Genomic DNA, 15199 nt, shown 5'->3' with positions numbered 1-15199 from the left:
TATACTCAATAATCAACTACACGAACCACCTTTTACACCATAAATCACACATAAATAATAATAAAACAACATCGAGCTGACAAAAACTATACACATACTTTATTTATTTAACACTTTCACAATTATATATTTAAATAATTCAAAAATACACGGGTCGTTATATTTATTCTTAGTTAATTGAATGTTAGTTTAATCTTAGTTATAAACATCTCAACTTGTTATTTGTCTTAGCAGTGAGTGATAACCATACATTGTTGCATAAGTGCATAATCTAAACTTAATCTAAACTAGTCTCTGTGGGAATGAATCTGATTTATATCTTATACTACTTGTGAACGCGTATACTTGCATGTAATTTTAGCGCGTATTTTCACCCTAACAAGTTTTTCGCACCGCTGCCTGGGACTCAGTGTTAGTTTTTAGTTTATGTGCTTGTCATCAGTGGTCGTTAAAGTTCACTGACTCGGATTCTTTTACTTTCATGGTTTATTTGTGTGTGTTTCAGGTACTCTAGAGATCATTACAATGGGAGAACCAGTAGCAGCAACGAAAGTGTTGATGGATTTTTCTCATCCAAGGATCAATGACATTCAATCTAGCATTGTCAGGCTAGCCATCACGGCTAATACCTTCGAAATCAAGCCTGGCACGATCCAGATGGTCCAGAACTCAGTTTAGTTTGGGGGTGCTCAAACAGAAGATCCAAATATGCACATCAGGGATTTCATAGAGATCTGCGACACCTTCAGGTTCAATGGTGTGTCTGAAGATGCGGTGAAACTGAGACTGTTCCCATTCTCTCTGAGGGACAAAGCTAAGAGCTGGTTGCACTCTCTACTAGATGGTTTGATTACTACTTGGGAAGATCTTGCTCAAAATTTTCTCACTAAATTCTTCCCTATGGCAAAAACAGCTGCAATCAGGAATGTTCTTACTCAATTCGAGCAACAATCGGGTGAATCTTTATGTGAAGCTTAAGAGCGCTATAAAGAAATGCTTAGAAAGTGTCCTCATCATGGAATACCTGACTGGATGGTGATCAATTGCTTTTATAATGGGTTGGGAGCAGAGTCGAGACCTATGCTCGATACAACATCAGGTGGAGCTCTATGGGCTAAAAGCTACGAGGAAGCTTATGAGCTAATTGAAATGATGGTTGTGAATGAATATCAGTATCCAACCTAGAGATTACCACATGGAAAGGTAGCATGAGTTCTTGAAGTGGATACAGCTACGGCTCTCACTGCTCAGCTAAAGGCGATAGCTATGAAAATCGATTCTCTGGCTAAATATGGTTTTAATCAGATAACCAATGTTTATGAGCTATGTGCAGGTGCACATGCGATGGAGCATTGTGCTATATCTTGTGAATCAGCTCAGTTTGTGAGCAACTTTTTTAGAGGTCGCAGTAACCAGTTCCAACCACTTATCATCCCAACAACCACAATCATCCTAACTTAGCTGGAGCAACAATCAGAATGCGATGCAACAGCCGTACTAGCAGTTTGGAAACAAGCAATTCAATCCTCCTGGTTTCCGGCAACGATTTGCACCAAGACATCAGTTTCAGCCACAGAGAATGCAACAGCAATCTCATGGAGGTGCAAGTTCATTTGTTAATGAAAAATCTGAATTGGAGGAGTTGCGGCTTATGTGCAAGAGCCAAGTGATTTCTATTAAGACTCTGGAGAACCAAATTGGGCAAATTGCTAACGCCTTATTAAATTGATAACCTGGTACGCTTCCTAGTGATACAGAAGCTAATCTAGGCAAGAGGGAAGTTAAAGAACAAGTGAACACCATCATCTTGAGGTCTGGAAAGGTCGCAAGCCTCCAAATTCAGCAAAATTAAGAGTCTAAAAATTCTGTCCAGGATGCAGTGCGTCTGGACCCCTGCCAATTCTAGAAAATGAGATTGCAGCTAAAAAAGTTGTGCAAAAGGATGCCGAGGTGGAACCGAAGAAGAAAGCTGTCGCAAACAATCCTCTTGAGGGTAATATATGGAATAAACAAGTCTATCCACCTCCACCATTTCCTAAAAGGCTTCAAAAGCATAAGTTTGACACACAGTTTGCCAAGTTTTTGGAGGTTTTCAAGAAATTGTACATTAACATACCTTTTGTGGAAGCTCTAGAATAGATGACGAGCTATGCTAAGTTTATGAAGTATATTCTATCTCGGAAGCTAAAACTTGAGGAGTTGGAAACCGTTGATCTTACGGAAGAGTGCAGTGTTGTGTTGTAACATAAACTACCTCTGAAGCTTAAAGATCCAGTAAGATTCACTATTCCTTGCACTATTGGAAACTTGTCTTTCGATAAGTGTTTATGTGACTTGGGAGCTAGCATCAATCTTATGCCCTTGTTTATCTTTAAGAAACTTGGTTTTCCTGAGCCGACAAACATGTCTTTGCAGTTGGCCGATTGGACCATCACTTATCCACGAGGCATAGTGAAGGATGTCTTGGTCAAGGTGGATAAACTCATCTTCCTTGCTAATTTTGTAATTCTGGATTTCGAGAAAGATAAGAAGATTCCCATCATCTTGGGAAGACCATTCTTGGCTATAGGCCGAACTATGATCGATGTACAAAAAGAAGAGCATGCGATGAAGGTTCAAGATCAGAAGTTCACTTTTAATGTGTTCAAGGCAATGAATTTACCCACAGATAAAAAGCAGTGCTTTAAAGTAGAGCGGTTCGACTCTGTCATAAATTCGAAGCTTGAGTAATTGCCAAAGTCAGATACCTCAGAGAGATCCTTATTAGGGGAACCAGTTATTGAAGATGAAGACGGAGCAGAGCAACTACAGGTTTTGAATGCACCTCTGTGGAAGAGGAAGTTGGATATGCCAGTCGTTTCTCTTGGGTTAGCAGAGCTAAAGATTTCTCAGGAGCATCTCGAGCCGTCTATTGAAGAAGCTTCCATACTTGGGATTAAACCACTTCCAAATTATTTGAGTTATGCATTTTTAAGTGTACCCCTTAACAAGGGGTTGGAATATATCTATAATTATTTAAAGGGTGACCAGCCGGTTCCTCCCGTGCTTACAAAGGGTCCCTCTCGTGCACCACAGATAGTTGATAGGTTTGGTCTTAGTGATGCGCAGTATAGAAGGTTGATTCGGCGTATTGAGGCCATGCATGACATCCACCGAAGTTTTGCTGAAGATTTGACACATGCTCTCGGTACTATTTTTCGAGACACTGGTATTGAGGTTGATTGGCCACCTAATCCTCCACCCGAAGAGGGTGATCCTTCTTCTTCCGAGTAGGTATGCCTTTATTTCTTTCTATTACCTTCACTGAGGACAGTGAAATTTTTAAGTTTGGAGGTGATAGTTAAGGAATATGTGTGTGAGTCCATATAGATGCATATTCATGATAGTTTAGTTCTTATATTTTGCATATTTGTCATGTAGTTATTTGTTTTTGTTTTTATTTTGTGAATTTGTTATCATGTTAGTATGTTGCATATAGTTGCATTGGCAATATATCATGATCCCTTATATTACTTTTCCGATTAATTTGTGATATTGATTCGAGTGTAGTGATGTCGTATAGAGGAATGTTAAGTCCTAACGAATTGATGTACATGCTAGAAATAAGAAAATTTTCACTAAGTCTTATAGGTTGCGTGAGTGCTAGATCATGTTCATGACTTGTTTGTTTATCGAGGTTAATCACATTTTATGTCTAGAATTTATGATATTCTCTTAGTGACGAATTAACATGGATTTTTAAAATTGGAGAAAAACATTGGATATCAATGCTAGTTGTGGTTAGGCGTCAAATGGCTAGTAGCCGGCTCATATTTATATGAGTAGTCTAGGGTTGAGCGAGATGGAGCGAAACACACTCGTTCAAAACATAAAAAAAAAAAAAATATGTTTTATGTATAATTGATCACGAGTGGGCTCTTTAATACTCGAATTATTAATTCCTAGGGGACTTTGTGCCTAGTGACCTAAGGCTTTTATAGTCTGAGATCCGCTAACCTAACGCTCGCTATATGGGTATTATTGCATAAGTCTTTTGTGGACCTCACTCATTACACGATCAAATAAGCATGTTTGTGTATTTTATGTGTTATCAATAAAAGCATGAATCCTTGTATAACTCTGATAAAATTGAAGTGTTGTCAGTCATTTTATGTTTATCGTTTATCCTATTTATAACATTGTGATTGTCTTGGTGAGAGGTGAGTTATGATTATTGATATAGTTTCGAGAGTAATTCTGTTAAGCAATTGCACACACACGTCTCTGGCTTGTGAGTTGATTTGTGAGGTTTGATTGAACTTTGTGCGAATAATTGCATTCATTGAGATGTTTCTTATTGATTGGTTAAGTTATTCTGAGGGAATTTATTGCATTATCATTTAGTTGCATTCATGCATTAGGTTTGTTTTATAGTTTTTGAGTCTGTTTATGCTTGAGGAAAAGCATCGATTCAAGTTTGGGGGTGTGATAGGTGGATTTTATATCTACTTGGAACGCTTTATTACAAGCTTAAGTTGGTGTTTTGGACTCAAGTTGTTGGTATTTGTTAGATATATTTGTGATGTCATGTCTAATTTGATTTGTTTAGTTTCAGAACTTATTATCAGAACTTAACTGGAAATCAGAATTTACTGAAGACAGGAAGTTATCAGAACTTAAGGCTTCAGAACTTATATCAGGACTTAAGTGCGGGTACACTTCAGATAAGGAAAGCAGCTTATTTACAGGAGAGGATCTGGATTAAACAAGTAAAGATATGCATGAAGAATTGGACAACTATAGGACTGCAGTAGATAATCTCTGATTGATGTATTTTAGGAAACAGAATCATTATCATATCAATTAGTAGTTATCTTGTAACTGTGTATTATATAAACACATATCAGGGTTTACACTATATGTGTTATCATTCACGAGAATATTATTCATTGTAACTCTAGCAGCTCTTAGTGATATCATACATCACTGAGAGAGTAGATTAAACCTACTGTAACAGAGTTTGATATATTGAATAAACTTGTTTTCTGTTACATACTTGTGTTTATAATCGAATTGATTGTAGATACTATATTCAACCCCCTTCTATAGTATCATTGAGCCCTAACAACTAGTATTACTGCCAATCTGTTAAGCTTACAAATAATTAAAATCTAAAAAAACAATCAATCATGTCCGATCAAGAAAAAATACCAGACCCTCAAGAACCTGCAAAGGTTCAACCCATTCAAAACACCAGTAGATATGAAACCATCAGGGTTCCTCTGTTCAGGGTGTCTGAGTACCTTGTATGGAGTGTGAAGATGGCCATGTTTCTGGAAGCTACAGATCCAGAATATTTACACAGAATTTATGATGGTCCACACAAGCCCACAAAGCTTTTTGTTGCAGTTGGGAATGAGCCACAAAAGATGATTCCCAAAGAAAAGAGAGAATTCACCACTGAAGACATCTCTTCACTAAGAAAGGATGCAAAAGTAAGTCACTTGCTTCATAGTGCACTTGACAATGTCATGTCAAACAGGGTGATTGCATGCAAGAATGCAAAAGAAATTTGGGATGCATTGGAAGTGAGATGTCAAGGAACCAATGCCATCAAAAAGAACAGGAAGACTATACTCGCACAGGAGTATGAGCACTTTGACTCAAAATCTGATGAGTCACTAACTGATACATATGACAGATTCACAAAGCTATTGAATGATCTGTCAATAGTGGATAAGGAATATGTTAGGTCCCAATTTGTTTGTAAAGGGGGGGTTGAATACAAACAGTACCGAATAATCGAATTAAATGCGGAATAAAAAATATGAAACAAAATTCAAGTTAAATAAAAATATTATTAAACTTGAAAGGTGTTACAACAACTGTATCGATTACAAGGAATTAATCTCAAATTAATTATCACAAATTTAGAATAAATTCGACATGAACTTTTTCTATTTTTGCAATAATTAGAATCAAATGCTAAACGCGATTTGAGATTAAGTTCTAGGGATTTTGATCCGCTAGATTGTTACACAAGAACAAGAGAATGATTTCTAGTTGATTGGATTTAACTTTGCAATCTAGAAATTGATCTTTGAAATAAGCAGATGAAAAATGAAATATTTGCTGCGGCTGCTGTGTTCTTGTTTTTTGTTTGTTGGATTGGATGATTGAGTTGTTGCTGCTCTGCTTCTTTTTAATCAACAGCCGAATAGAATTGAACTGGCAAGACAATCCTGAGCTCAGCAAGACAATCGGTAGGACTATCCTTAGAACTAGCAAGACAATCAGAATGAACTAGCAAGACTTTCGGTAGGACAATCAATTGTCATACCGATTGTCATAGTAGTTCAAACAGATTGTTTTTACTGAATTAATAAGTGATTTTAATCTAATAATAATTCTGGTAAGACAATCAACTGAATTAACATGACTTTCGGTATGACTATTGATTGTCATACCGATTGTCATACTAATACAATCAATTGTCTTTTTGGAATTAAAACAGATTTTAACCAATTACAAATTCTGAAAAACCTTAATATTAATTCTGAATTAATTAATCAATTAATTTAATTAATCAAATAAATTAATCTTTGCAGATATAATTTATTTTCTTAATTAAATTATATGACTTTATTAATTAATAGAGAATTAATACTAACCTTGAGCAGCAACCAATCTTCTGAATATCTTCTGAAAATCACTGAAATTATGAATCAATTCCACCACTTCAATGTTGACACTCGATGTACTGTCTGGTTCATGAGTGACTAACTTCCGTGACGTTTCTTCATGTCTTGACTTTGACACTTTGATTTTCTTCAGATTAAATCCTTGTAATTAATGATACTCTGACGAGATCTCTGTCACATGATTAAATCTACGATCTTGATTTATATCACTGAGGCATGATCAACTTCTTGAACTTCTTCCAGTGAATTAACTCCTCAAGTCTGTAGATGAACCTTGTCTCTGAATCCTTTGACAGATATTACTTTACGAGATCTCTTTGACGGTAGATCCACTATTTACTTATTACATTCTTATTTGAGTTGAGTTGAATCCTCGAATATACAAATAGGCTATGACATATGACTTACAATCTCCCCCTATTTGTTTGTTAGACAATAACACACAAATACCTAGAGGATAACTCAACTAACAAATAAGAAAAAGATATAAACTGAAATGCAAAGTAAATAGTAGAAAAGTTTCTGGAAGACATTAAACATTTTCCAGATTCCAAGTAGATGTTCCTCTAGACTGAACATATCTTCAAGTAGTTTCATCTTCATTTGTACAACCACATTTCCTGTTAAGAAGCACATATCTCTCTTGCTTCTCCCCCTTTGAGAATCAACTGATTAAAGAAGATTACCTTCGTTTACCACCTCTCCCGTACAATAGGATCCGCAGATAAAAACCAATGGTACTCCCCTAACAGCTTCTTCCCTTACTAGAAAATCACCTTGTGTTTACCACCTCTCCCGTACAATAGGATCCGTAGTTACAAACAACAATGGTGTGGTGTAGTGTACATGTAGGATCTTTTTCTTACTCCCTGCAATTTCTCCCCCTTAGTTGAGGAATCCTCCAAACTATTACTTAAGCTTTTATCTCCCCCTTAGTGAAGGAATGTATGCCATCGTCTGAAGGAGTTCTCATATTCCACTTGGTTGGAAAAGAAATAACAAGTAGTTTCTCTTTCTTCCTCACTGTGAGTGTGTGATTCTGTTTAGTGTACCTCACATGTGTTTCACTCTTCTCTCCACTCGTGTTTACACTCATTCTCACAAGTGTATCACTCTTCTCTCATAGCTCCATAATCCAGCTGTACCTGCAAGGAAAATCACCTTAGCCATCCTTAAGGAAGTCACAGGTGGTGCAATGGGAGTTCGCAAATCCCCATCCTTGTTAAACTCGTCAGATGAATCTGAGTCATAATCTACAAGTTGCTAGTTTCCCTTTTAGGGTTCCAGATTTGAATTCTGGGAAGGTAAACAATGATCCAAAGAATTTAGCATAAAGATCAAGGTTCCCTTCTAATATCTGTGAAGACATTTCCTTGTGACTCATCAGGTAATATCTGAATCATTATCAACAAGTTGCCAATCTGCGCCTATGTCAGATCCACTATCCGCAGATGCATCCAGGGGATTTAAGCCTGGGGAGGTAGACACTGACCACTGACATATGGCTTTTGGATCAGTATCCTCTCCTAACACCTGTAAAGGCAATTGGTCCATTAACGAACCTTGAACAATCGAATCTGACCTTAAAATGGTCGAAACTCTTGTTTCCGTCAACTCATCCTTTGTGTGTGTAACCTTTCCTTGTGCATTAAGAATTGTTTATATTTGAGGTGGTGACACTACATAGGATACCTTGGCCGACAGGCAAATTTCAATAGAGGCACCCTGTTGAGAGAATGAATCTAGTAACTGTTTTTGTGCCTTTTCAACCATTACATCTTTTTGAGAAGATGTATGGGGGTTAGCAGTTGTCTCGGTTTAAATACTACTCATCTATGTAGGAGACAGAGCTACTGGGTTGACTACAGAACCTTCCTTATGTGGTGCACTGAGGCACTATCTCCCTCACGCTCATTCATACTACATTTAGTGGTAAGAGAGTGTTGGTTGGTTCTGTTTTTGTGTTTGTCTTTACAGTCTGGGATAGATGTTGTGGGTTTTCAACCTCATGACTATCAATGAAAGAAAGTCATTGGAGACTGAACCTGTATCACAGAATATATGGTAATAGAGAGAAAATGATTTACAATAGTGATTTCAAAAGATTTTACATGAAATAAGAAATCACTAATGTAGAAAGAAGTTTGATTTTGTTTTTCAATATGAATGAGTTTTTGATAAAACATTGATCACTTAGGGTAAAGTCTAAGTAATTCTCATTCATGTCAAAAGCTTACAAATATCTGCAACATAATGTTAACAACATATCATTGACCGATACTTGTCAAGTACTTTAGATACTAATTGTTATGTTGCATAATCAATATACCACTGCAGATATAAAACAATATGATTGTGCCTAGTGATAAGATAGTTATAAATATGACGACTCTACTTATTCATATAAAACTGTAACTGCAGTTAGAGTGCCATACCATGTCCTTGACGATTGCTTGAGCAGTATACTAGTTCATACCAACCTGAAGTGAGATTGTGAAGAAGAGATTGCATAGTCCAATAGATCTGCAGCTGCAAAGTCCATGAACTGTGGTGCACTGACTTCCTCTTTTAACTCACCAATCAGGAGTACACTTGTACACATCTTACTAGAGTACAATTCCAAGTGTAATGTGCAGCAGGTGCCTGATATGTCGTAATATTCTCAAGTCTCGTCACTGGTGCTATATGTTAGATACTGCTTCCTGATAATAACCTAGCACAATATACAAAATTACAATGATAACATTCCCAGCTTGCAAACAGCCATATCCCTCAGATAAACCTTTGCTGTTATCTCCAAAGGTAATCAGGGGGTCAGCTTTCTCAACCACATTTGATAGCAGGGCTCTATCTCCGGTCATATGTCTTGATGATCCACTTGTCAAGAATCCACACTACCGGTTACACCTGTATACTGCCCTGCACTTCAAATGGATTAGACCTTCTTCGGAACCCAAACTTGGTTGGGCCCGGCATACTTGTAGAATTGTCCTTTGTCAGTCAAAACAACATTTTTAATTTTAATGGTCTCAACTTTCTCAATGACTGAACATTTGACCTTGTAAACAGCCTTAACAAATTTCTTTTTAAGCTTAGGCACAAATGTCTCCTTTCTAGCCTTAGAAGGACTAGCAGTCTTAGACCTATCATGCTTCTTGTTATTCACATGCTGACGAGGAGTAGTCTTATCATTAGACACATGCTTACTATTAAAATAAGCATACATCATATTAAAAGCACAAGACATACAATTAGCAACACCACATGCTTTATGAGAGTGATTAACAGCAGGTAATTTATGCATGGTGGACATGCCATTATTGTTATCCAACTCATGTGTGTCTGAGTTAGTCTCAGTTGCTTTCACAACTTTGACTGGAACTTTCGACACACTTGACTTGGAAACAACCTTCTCATTAGCAAGATCTTCAGCACGTATTTCTTCTTGAATAACAGAAGAGGTCGCATCAAATGGTTCAGCAATTGATGGTTTATAGAGGGGTTCATCAACACCCTTAAGCACATGTGGTACTTCCCTCCCTTTAGCACAGACACGAGGAGGGGAGTTTATGCCTAATTCTCCAATAGCAACATTGTAATCATAACCTATTCCAGATGTTTGATTAACAGCTTGCTTACTGTAGAACTCTTTAGCCTTCGAACAAGAATTGAAGTAGGCTCTAACCTTAGTCTCAAGACCGGTGATCTTGTCTTTGAGAATAGTTTCGAGTTTTCTATAACAGTCAACTCTATTCTCTAGAAAAGATACATGTTCTTTTAATTTGTCTTGATTAATGTGCACAAGTCTTAATTCATTGACCTCTTTCTCAAGGTCTGTGATCTGTAAACTTAACAGTTCATTATCACGACGTGCACAATCTAAGTTACCTCTTAGATGATAAACCATTTCAGCATCAGAAAGTTTTACCTCTATTCTTGACGATGAAGCTTTTCCATCAATAGCCATAAGAGCAAGATTTCCTTCTTCTTCATCTTCACTATCAGTATCATCCAGCTTCTTCCCTTTTCCAGATAAGCCCTTTCAGAGTTCTTTCTTACTTGCTTTGGCTTCCTACATTCTGTGGCAAAGTGTCCCAACTCATTGCAGTTATAGCATCTAATGGTGCTCCGATCAACCATCCCTGTTTTGTACCCACCACTGCTGGTGTTAGAGGATGAAGATCCACCTTTCTGGAATTTGTTGTAGTTGGACTTGTACTTAAGCTTGGGATTCCTCCTGAATCTGACATGGGAGAATCTCTTGACAATTTGGGCCATTGATTCATCTTCCAATTGCTCCAGCTCTTCCAAGGAATAAAAATCATCACTTGATTGATTTGTAGTAGGAGGATCATATTCTGCTACTAACTCATTTTCCTCACCCTTGGAAAACTGTACCATTCTTTCTAACTGTTGAGATTGTTGTTGTTGTTGACCTTCAGCTACAAGTGCAGTAGATATGCTGACCATTCTATCCTTCCCGTAGACTTCCTTCTGTTGAATCTGCTCCAACTCATAGGTTTTTAACACTCCATAGAGCCTGTCCAAAGAAATCTCACTCAGATCTCTAGCTTCTCTAATGGCAGTGATTCTATGTTCAAGATGAGCTGGCAGTGTTAAAAGGAACTTTTTGTTGACCTCCCTGATTGAATAATACTTTCCATTGATGTTCAGGTTGTTGATCAACGCATTGTACCTCTCAAACACTTCAGTAATTCCTTCTCTTGGATTTGATTTGAAATGTTCATATTCAGAGGTTAGGATTTCCAACTTGTTCTCCCTAACTTCCTCTGTGCCTTCATTAATTACCTCAATAGTTTCCCACATGTGTTTAGAATTTTTACAGTTCATCACATGTCTGTTCATCAAGGGATCAAGGGAATCAATTAATATTAATTGAAGGCTGGCATCCAAGGAGGCTTCTTCCTTCTCAGCAGGAGTAAAATCTTCGGGCTCTTTTGGATAGGTTCTAGCTTTAGTAGTCACCACATCATCTATTATCACCTCCGGTTCAATAACCATCGGAGTTTTTATACCCTTCTTTAACAAGATTGAATATTTGGGATTTGCAACTTGTAAAAACAAGAGCATCTTCTTCTTCCACATGATATAATTCTCTTTATCAAATTGTGGAATTTTAACGGTTCCAACTTTATGTGAAGTCATTATGAATTTTTTGAATAAATAAAAATTCAAGGAGTTGAAAAATCACAAAAGTCTAGGATCTTGATTTGTTCGTTAATCAGAAGGCTCTGATACCAATTGTTAGGTCCCAATGTGTTTGTAGAAGAGGGGGTTGAATACAAACAGTACCGAATAATCGAATTAAATGCGGAATAAAAAATGTGAAACAAAATTCAAGTTAAATAAAAATATTATTAAACTTGAAAGGTGTTACAACAACTGTATCGATTACAAGGAATTAATCTCAAATTAATTATCACAAATTTAGAATAAATTCGACATGAACTTTTTCTATTTTTGCAATAATTAGAATCAAATGCTAAACGCGATTTGAGATTAAGTTCTAGGGATTTTGATCCGCTAGATTGTTACACAAGAACAAGAGAATGATTTCTAGTTGATTGGATTTAACTTTGCAATCTAGAAATTGATCTTTGAAATAAGCAGATGAAAAATGAAATATTTGCTGCGGCTGCTGTGTTCTTGTTTTTTGTTTGTTGGATTGGATGATTGAGTTGTTGCTGCTCTGCTTCTTTTTAATCAACAGCCGAATAGAATTGAACTGGCAAGACAATCCTGAGCTCAGCAAGACAATCGGTAGGACTATCCTTAGAACTAGCAAGACAATCAGAATGAACTAGCAAGACTTTCGGTAGGACAATCAATTGTCATACCGATTGTCATAGTAGTTCAAACAGATTGTTTTTGCTGAATTAATAAGTGATTTTAATCTAATAATAATTCTGGTAAGACAATCAACTGAATTAACATGACTTTCGGTATGACTATTGATTGTCATACCGATTGTCATACTAATACAATCAATTGTCTTTTTGGAATTAAAACAGATTTTAACCAATTACAAATTCTGAAAAACCTTAATATTAATTCTGAATTAATTAATCAATTAATTTAATTAATCAAATAAATTAATCTTTGCAGATATAATTTATTTTCTTAATTAAATTATATGACTTTATTAATTAATAGAGAATTAATACTAACCTTGAGCAGCAACCAATCTTCTGAATATCTTCTGAAAATCACTGAAATTATGAATCAATTCCACCACTTCAATGTTGACACTCGATGTACTGTCTGGTTCATGAGTGACTAACTTCCGTGACGTTTCTTCATGTCTTGACTTTGACACTTTGATTTTCTTCAGATTAAATCCTTGTAATTAATGATACTCTGACGAGATCTCTGTCACTTGATTAAATCTACGATCTTGATTTATATCACTGAGGCATGATCAACTTCTTGAACTTCTTCCAGTGAATTAACTCCTCAAGTCTGTAGATGAACCTTGTCTCTGAATCCTTTGACAGATATTACTTTACGAGATCTCTTTGACGGTAGATCCACTATTTACTTATTACATTCTTATTTGAGTTGAGTTGAATCCTCGAATATACAAATAGGCTATGACATATGACTTACAGAATATGATCAAGAAGATTCAAATCTGAAATTCCTACTAGCTCTTCCTGAAAAGTGGGATTTGAAAGCTACTACAATAAGAGACAACTATAAACTTGCTGATATGTCTTTTGATGAAATCTATGGGATGCTCAAGATTCATGAACTTGAGATGGAGCAAAGAAAGAAGAGGCATGGAGGGAAGTCTAAGACAGTTGATTTAAAGACTGAAGAAAAGCCAATTGTCTCTAGGAAGGCAAAAGGAAAGGCTCTCATCATACAGTCTGATTCAGAGTCATCAGATTCTGATGATGATGATTCAGAACCTGAAAATTTATCTGAAGTGGATGTTGATGCAGAGATGATGCAACTGTGTGCTCTTATGGTAAAGGGTATCATAAAAATAGCCTACAAAAAATTCAGAAAGGGTAAGAAGTTTTCCAGGAAAGGTGGAAGTTCTGACAAGAAAGGGTTCAAAAAGACTGAAGGCAAAGGAGGAAAGTCTGACAGAGGAGACAACTCAAATGTCAAATGCTACAATTGTGGTGAAAGAGGCCACATCTCTCCTGATTGCAAGAATGGAAAAAATGATAAAGGCCAGGCACTTATCACAAAGAAGAAAAACTGGGCAGACACTTCGGAATCTGATGAAGAGGTAAACTATGCCTTAATGGCAAATGCTAATAGTAGTTCTGATGCTGATGAACTAAAGGTACCCCTATCAACTCTTGCTTTTGATACAGAAGATATTACTGAGTTGAGATTATTTCTGAAAAACATTTATATTAGCAATAGAGATCGGACTTTAAAGAATGAAAGATTAAAATCTGAAAATCTAAAGTACAAAAACAGAAATAGCTATCTTGTAGAAGAGTTAGTCAAGATGAACACTATTCAGACAGAGAGAGATAATGTTGTGTATGTTAAGAATGAATTGCTTAAACAGAATGATTATCTAAAAAATGAATTAGAAAAAGAAAGAGAAATCATTAGGACTTGGACTAACTCAGGCAAAACAACTCAGAATATTCTAAGTAGTGGAAACTGGAAAGAGGCGTTAGGTTATAAAGATGGTAAAAGTGAGAAAGGGACTTTTCCAATTAAGCCAATTGCTATCAAACAGATTGTAAATCTAAAGGTGAATCCTGTTAAATTTGTTGCAAAAACTGTTGTGTCTGATTCTGAAGAGATGAAAGACTCTAAAACAGAAGTCAAAGAAAAGTCAACTTCTGACAAATTAGAACAGGATAAACCAACTAAAGTTAACATAGGCTTAATGATAAAGAAGCAGCTTAAACATAAGCTGAAAGAAATTACCAGTGTGAACAAGGTAAAGGAAGCTAGGAAAAATAGGAATGGAAAGGGAGGTGTGAATAAAAGTAATAATTATATGCCTGTTCCTAATGCTCCTAGAAAGAAATGCTATAATTGTGGAAACTCTAACCATCTTGCTTCTTTTTGCAGGAAGAATAAAGATATAAACTTTTTACCTCCTAGATTAGGAGTTAAGAGTCAGCCTGTTAGGTTTAAACCACAAAATCCTTATTTTCATTGTGGTAGTTTATGGCATTATATTTATACTTGTAAGGAATATCATAGTTTGTACTGTGATTATTATGAAATAAAACCTTTTTTAAAGAAAGTTAGTGTAATTCCTTCTAATGTAAATTCTGATGCAAAGTCTGATATAAAGTCTGATAAAAAACATGTTAGCATAAACTCTGAAAATAAATCCGCTGCAAATGCTAACAAACATTACAAGGCCAAAGGATCCAAGCAAGTCTGGGTCCTTAAAACTAATCAATAGTGGTCTTTGTGATTGCAGGGCAACATGAAAAACATCCTGGTTCTGGACAGTAGATGTTCAGGACATATGACTGGAAATAAAGCCCTGCCATCAGACTTTGTGGAGA

At 36.2% G+C, this 15199-nt stretch overlaps 1 non-coding gene across 1 annotated transcript; it reads right to left on the bottom strand.

Moving 5' to 3' along the window:
* Positions 1-915: 915 nt before the first annotated feature.
* On the bottom strand, positions 916-1022 carry LOC141694733 (small nucleolar RNA R71). Its single transcript, XR_012564017.1, has one exon. It is a non-coding gene; the product is annotated as a small nucleolar RNA R71 (small nucleolar RNA).
* Positions 1023-15199: the final 14177 nt, after the last annotated feature.

The sequence above is a fragment of the Apium graveolens genome, chromosome 10 (genome assembly GCF_009905375.1).
Source record: "Apium graveolens cultivar Ventura chromosome 10, ASM990537v1, whole genome shotgun sequence".
Taxonomy (NCBI): Eukaryota; Viridiplantae; Streptophyta; class Magnoliopsida; order Apiales; family Apiaceae; genus Apium; species Apium graveolens.
The sequence above is the reverse complement of the archived record's forward strand: the minus strand, read 5'-3'. Positions and strand labels throughout refer to the sequence as shown.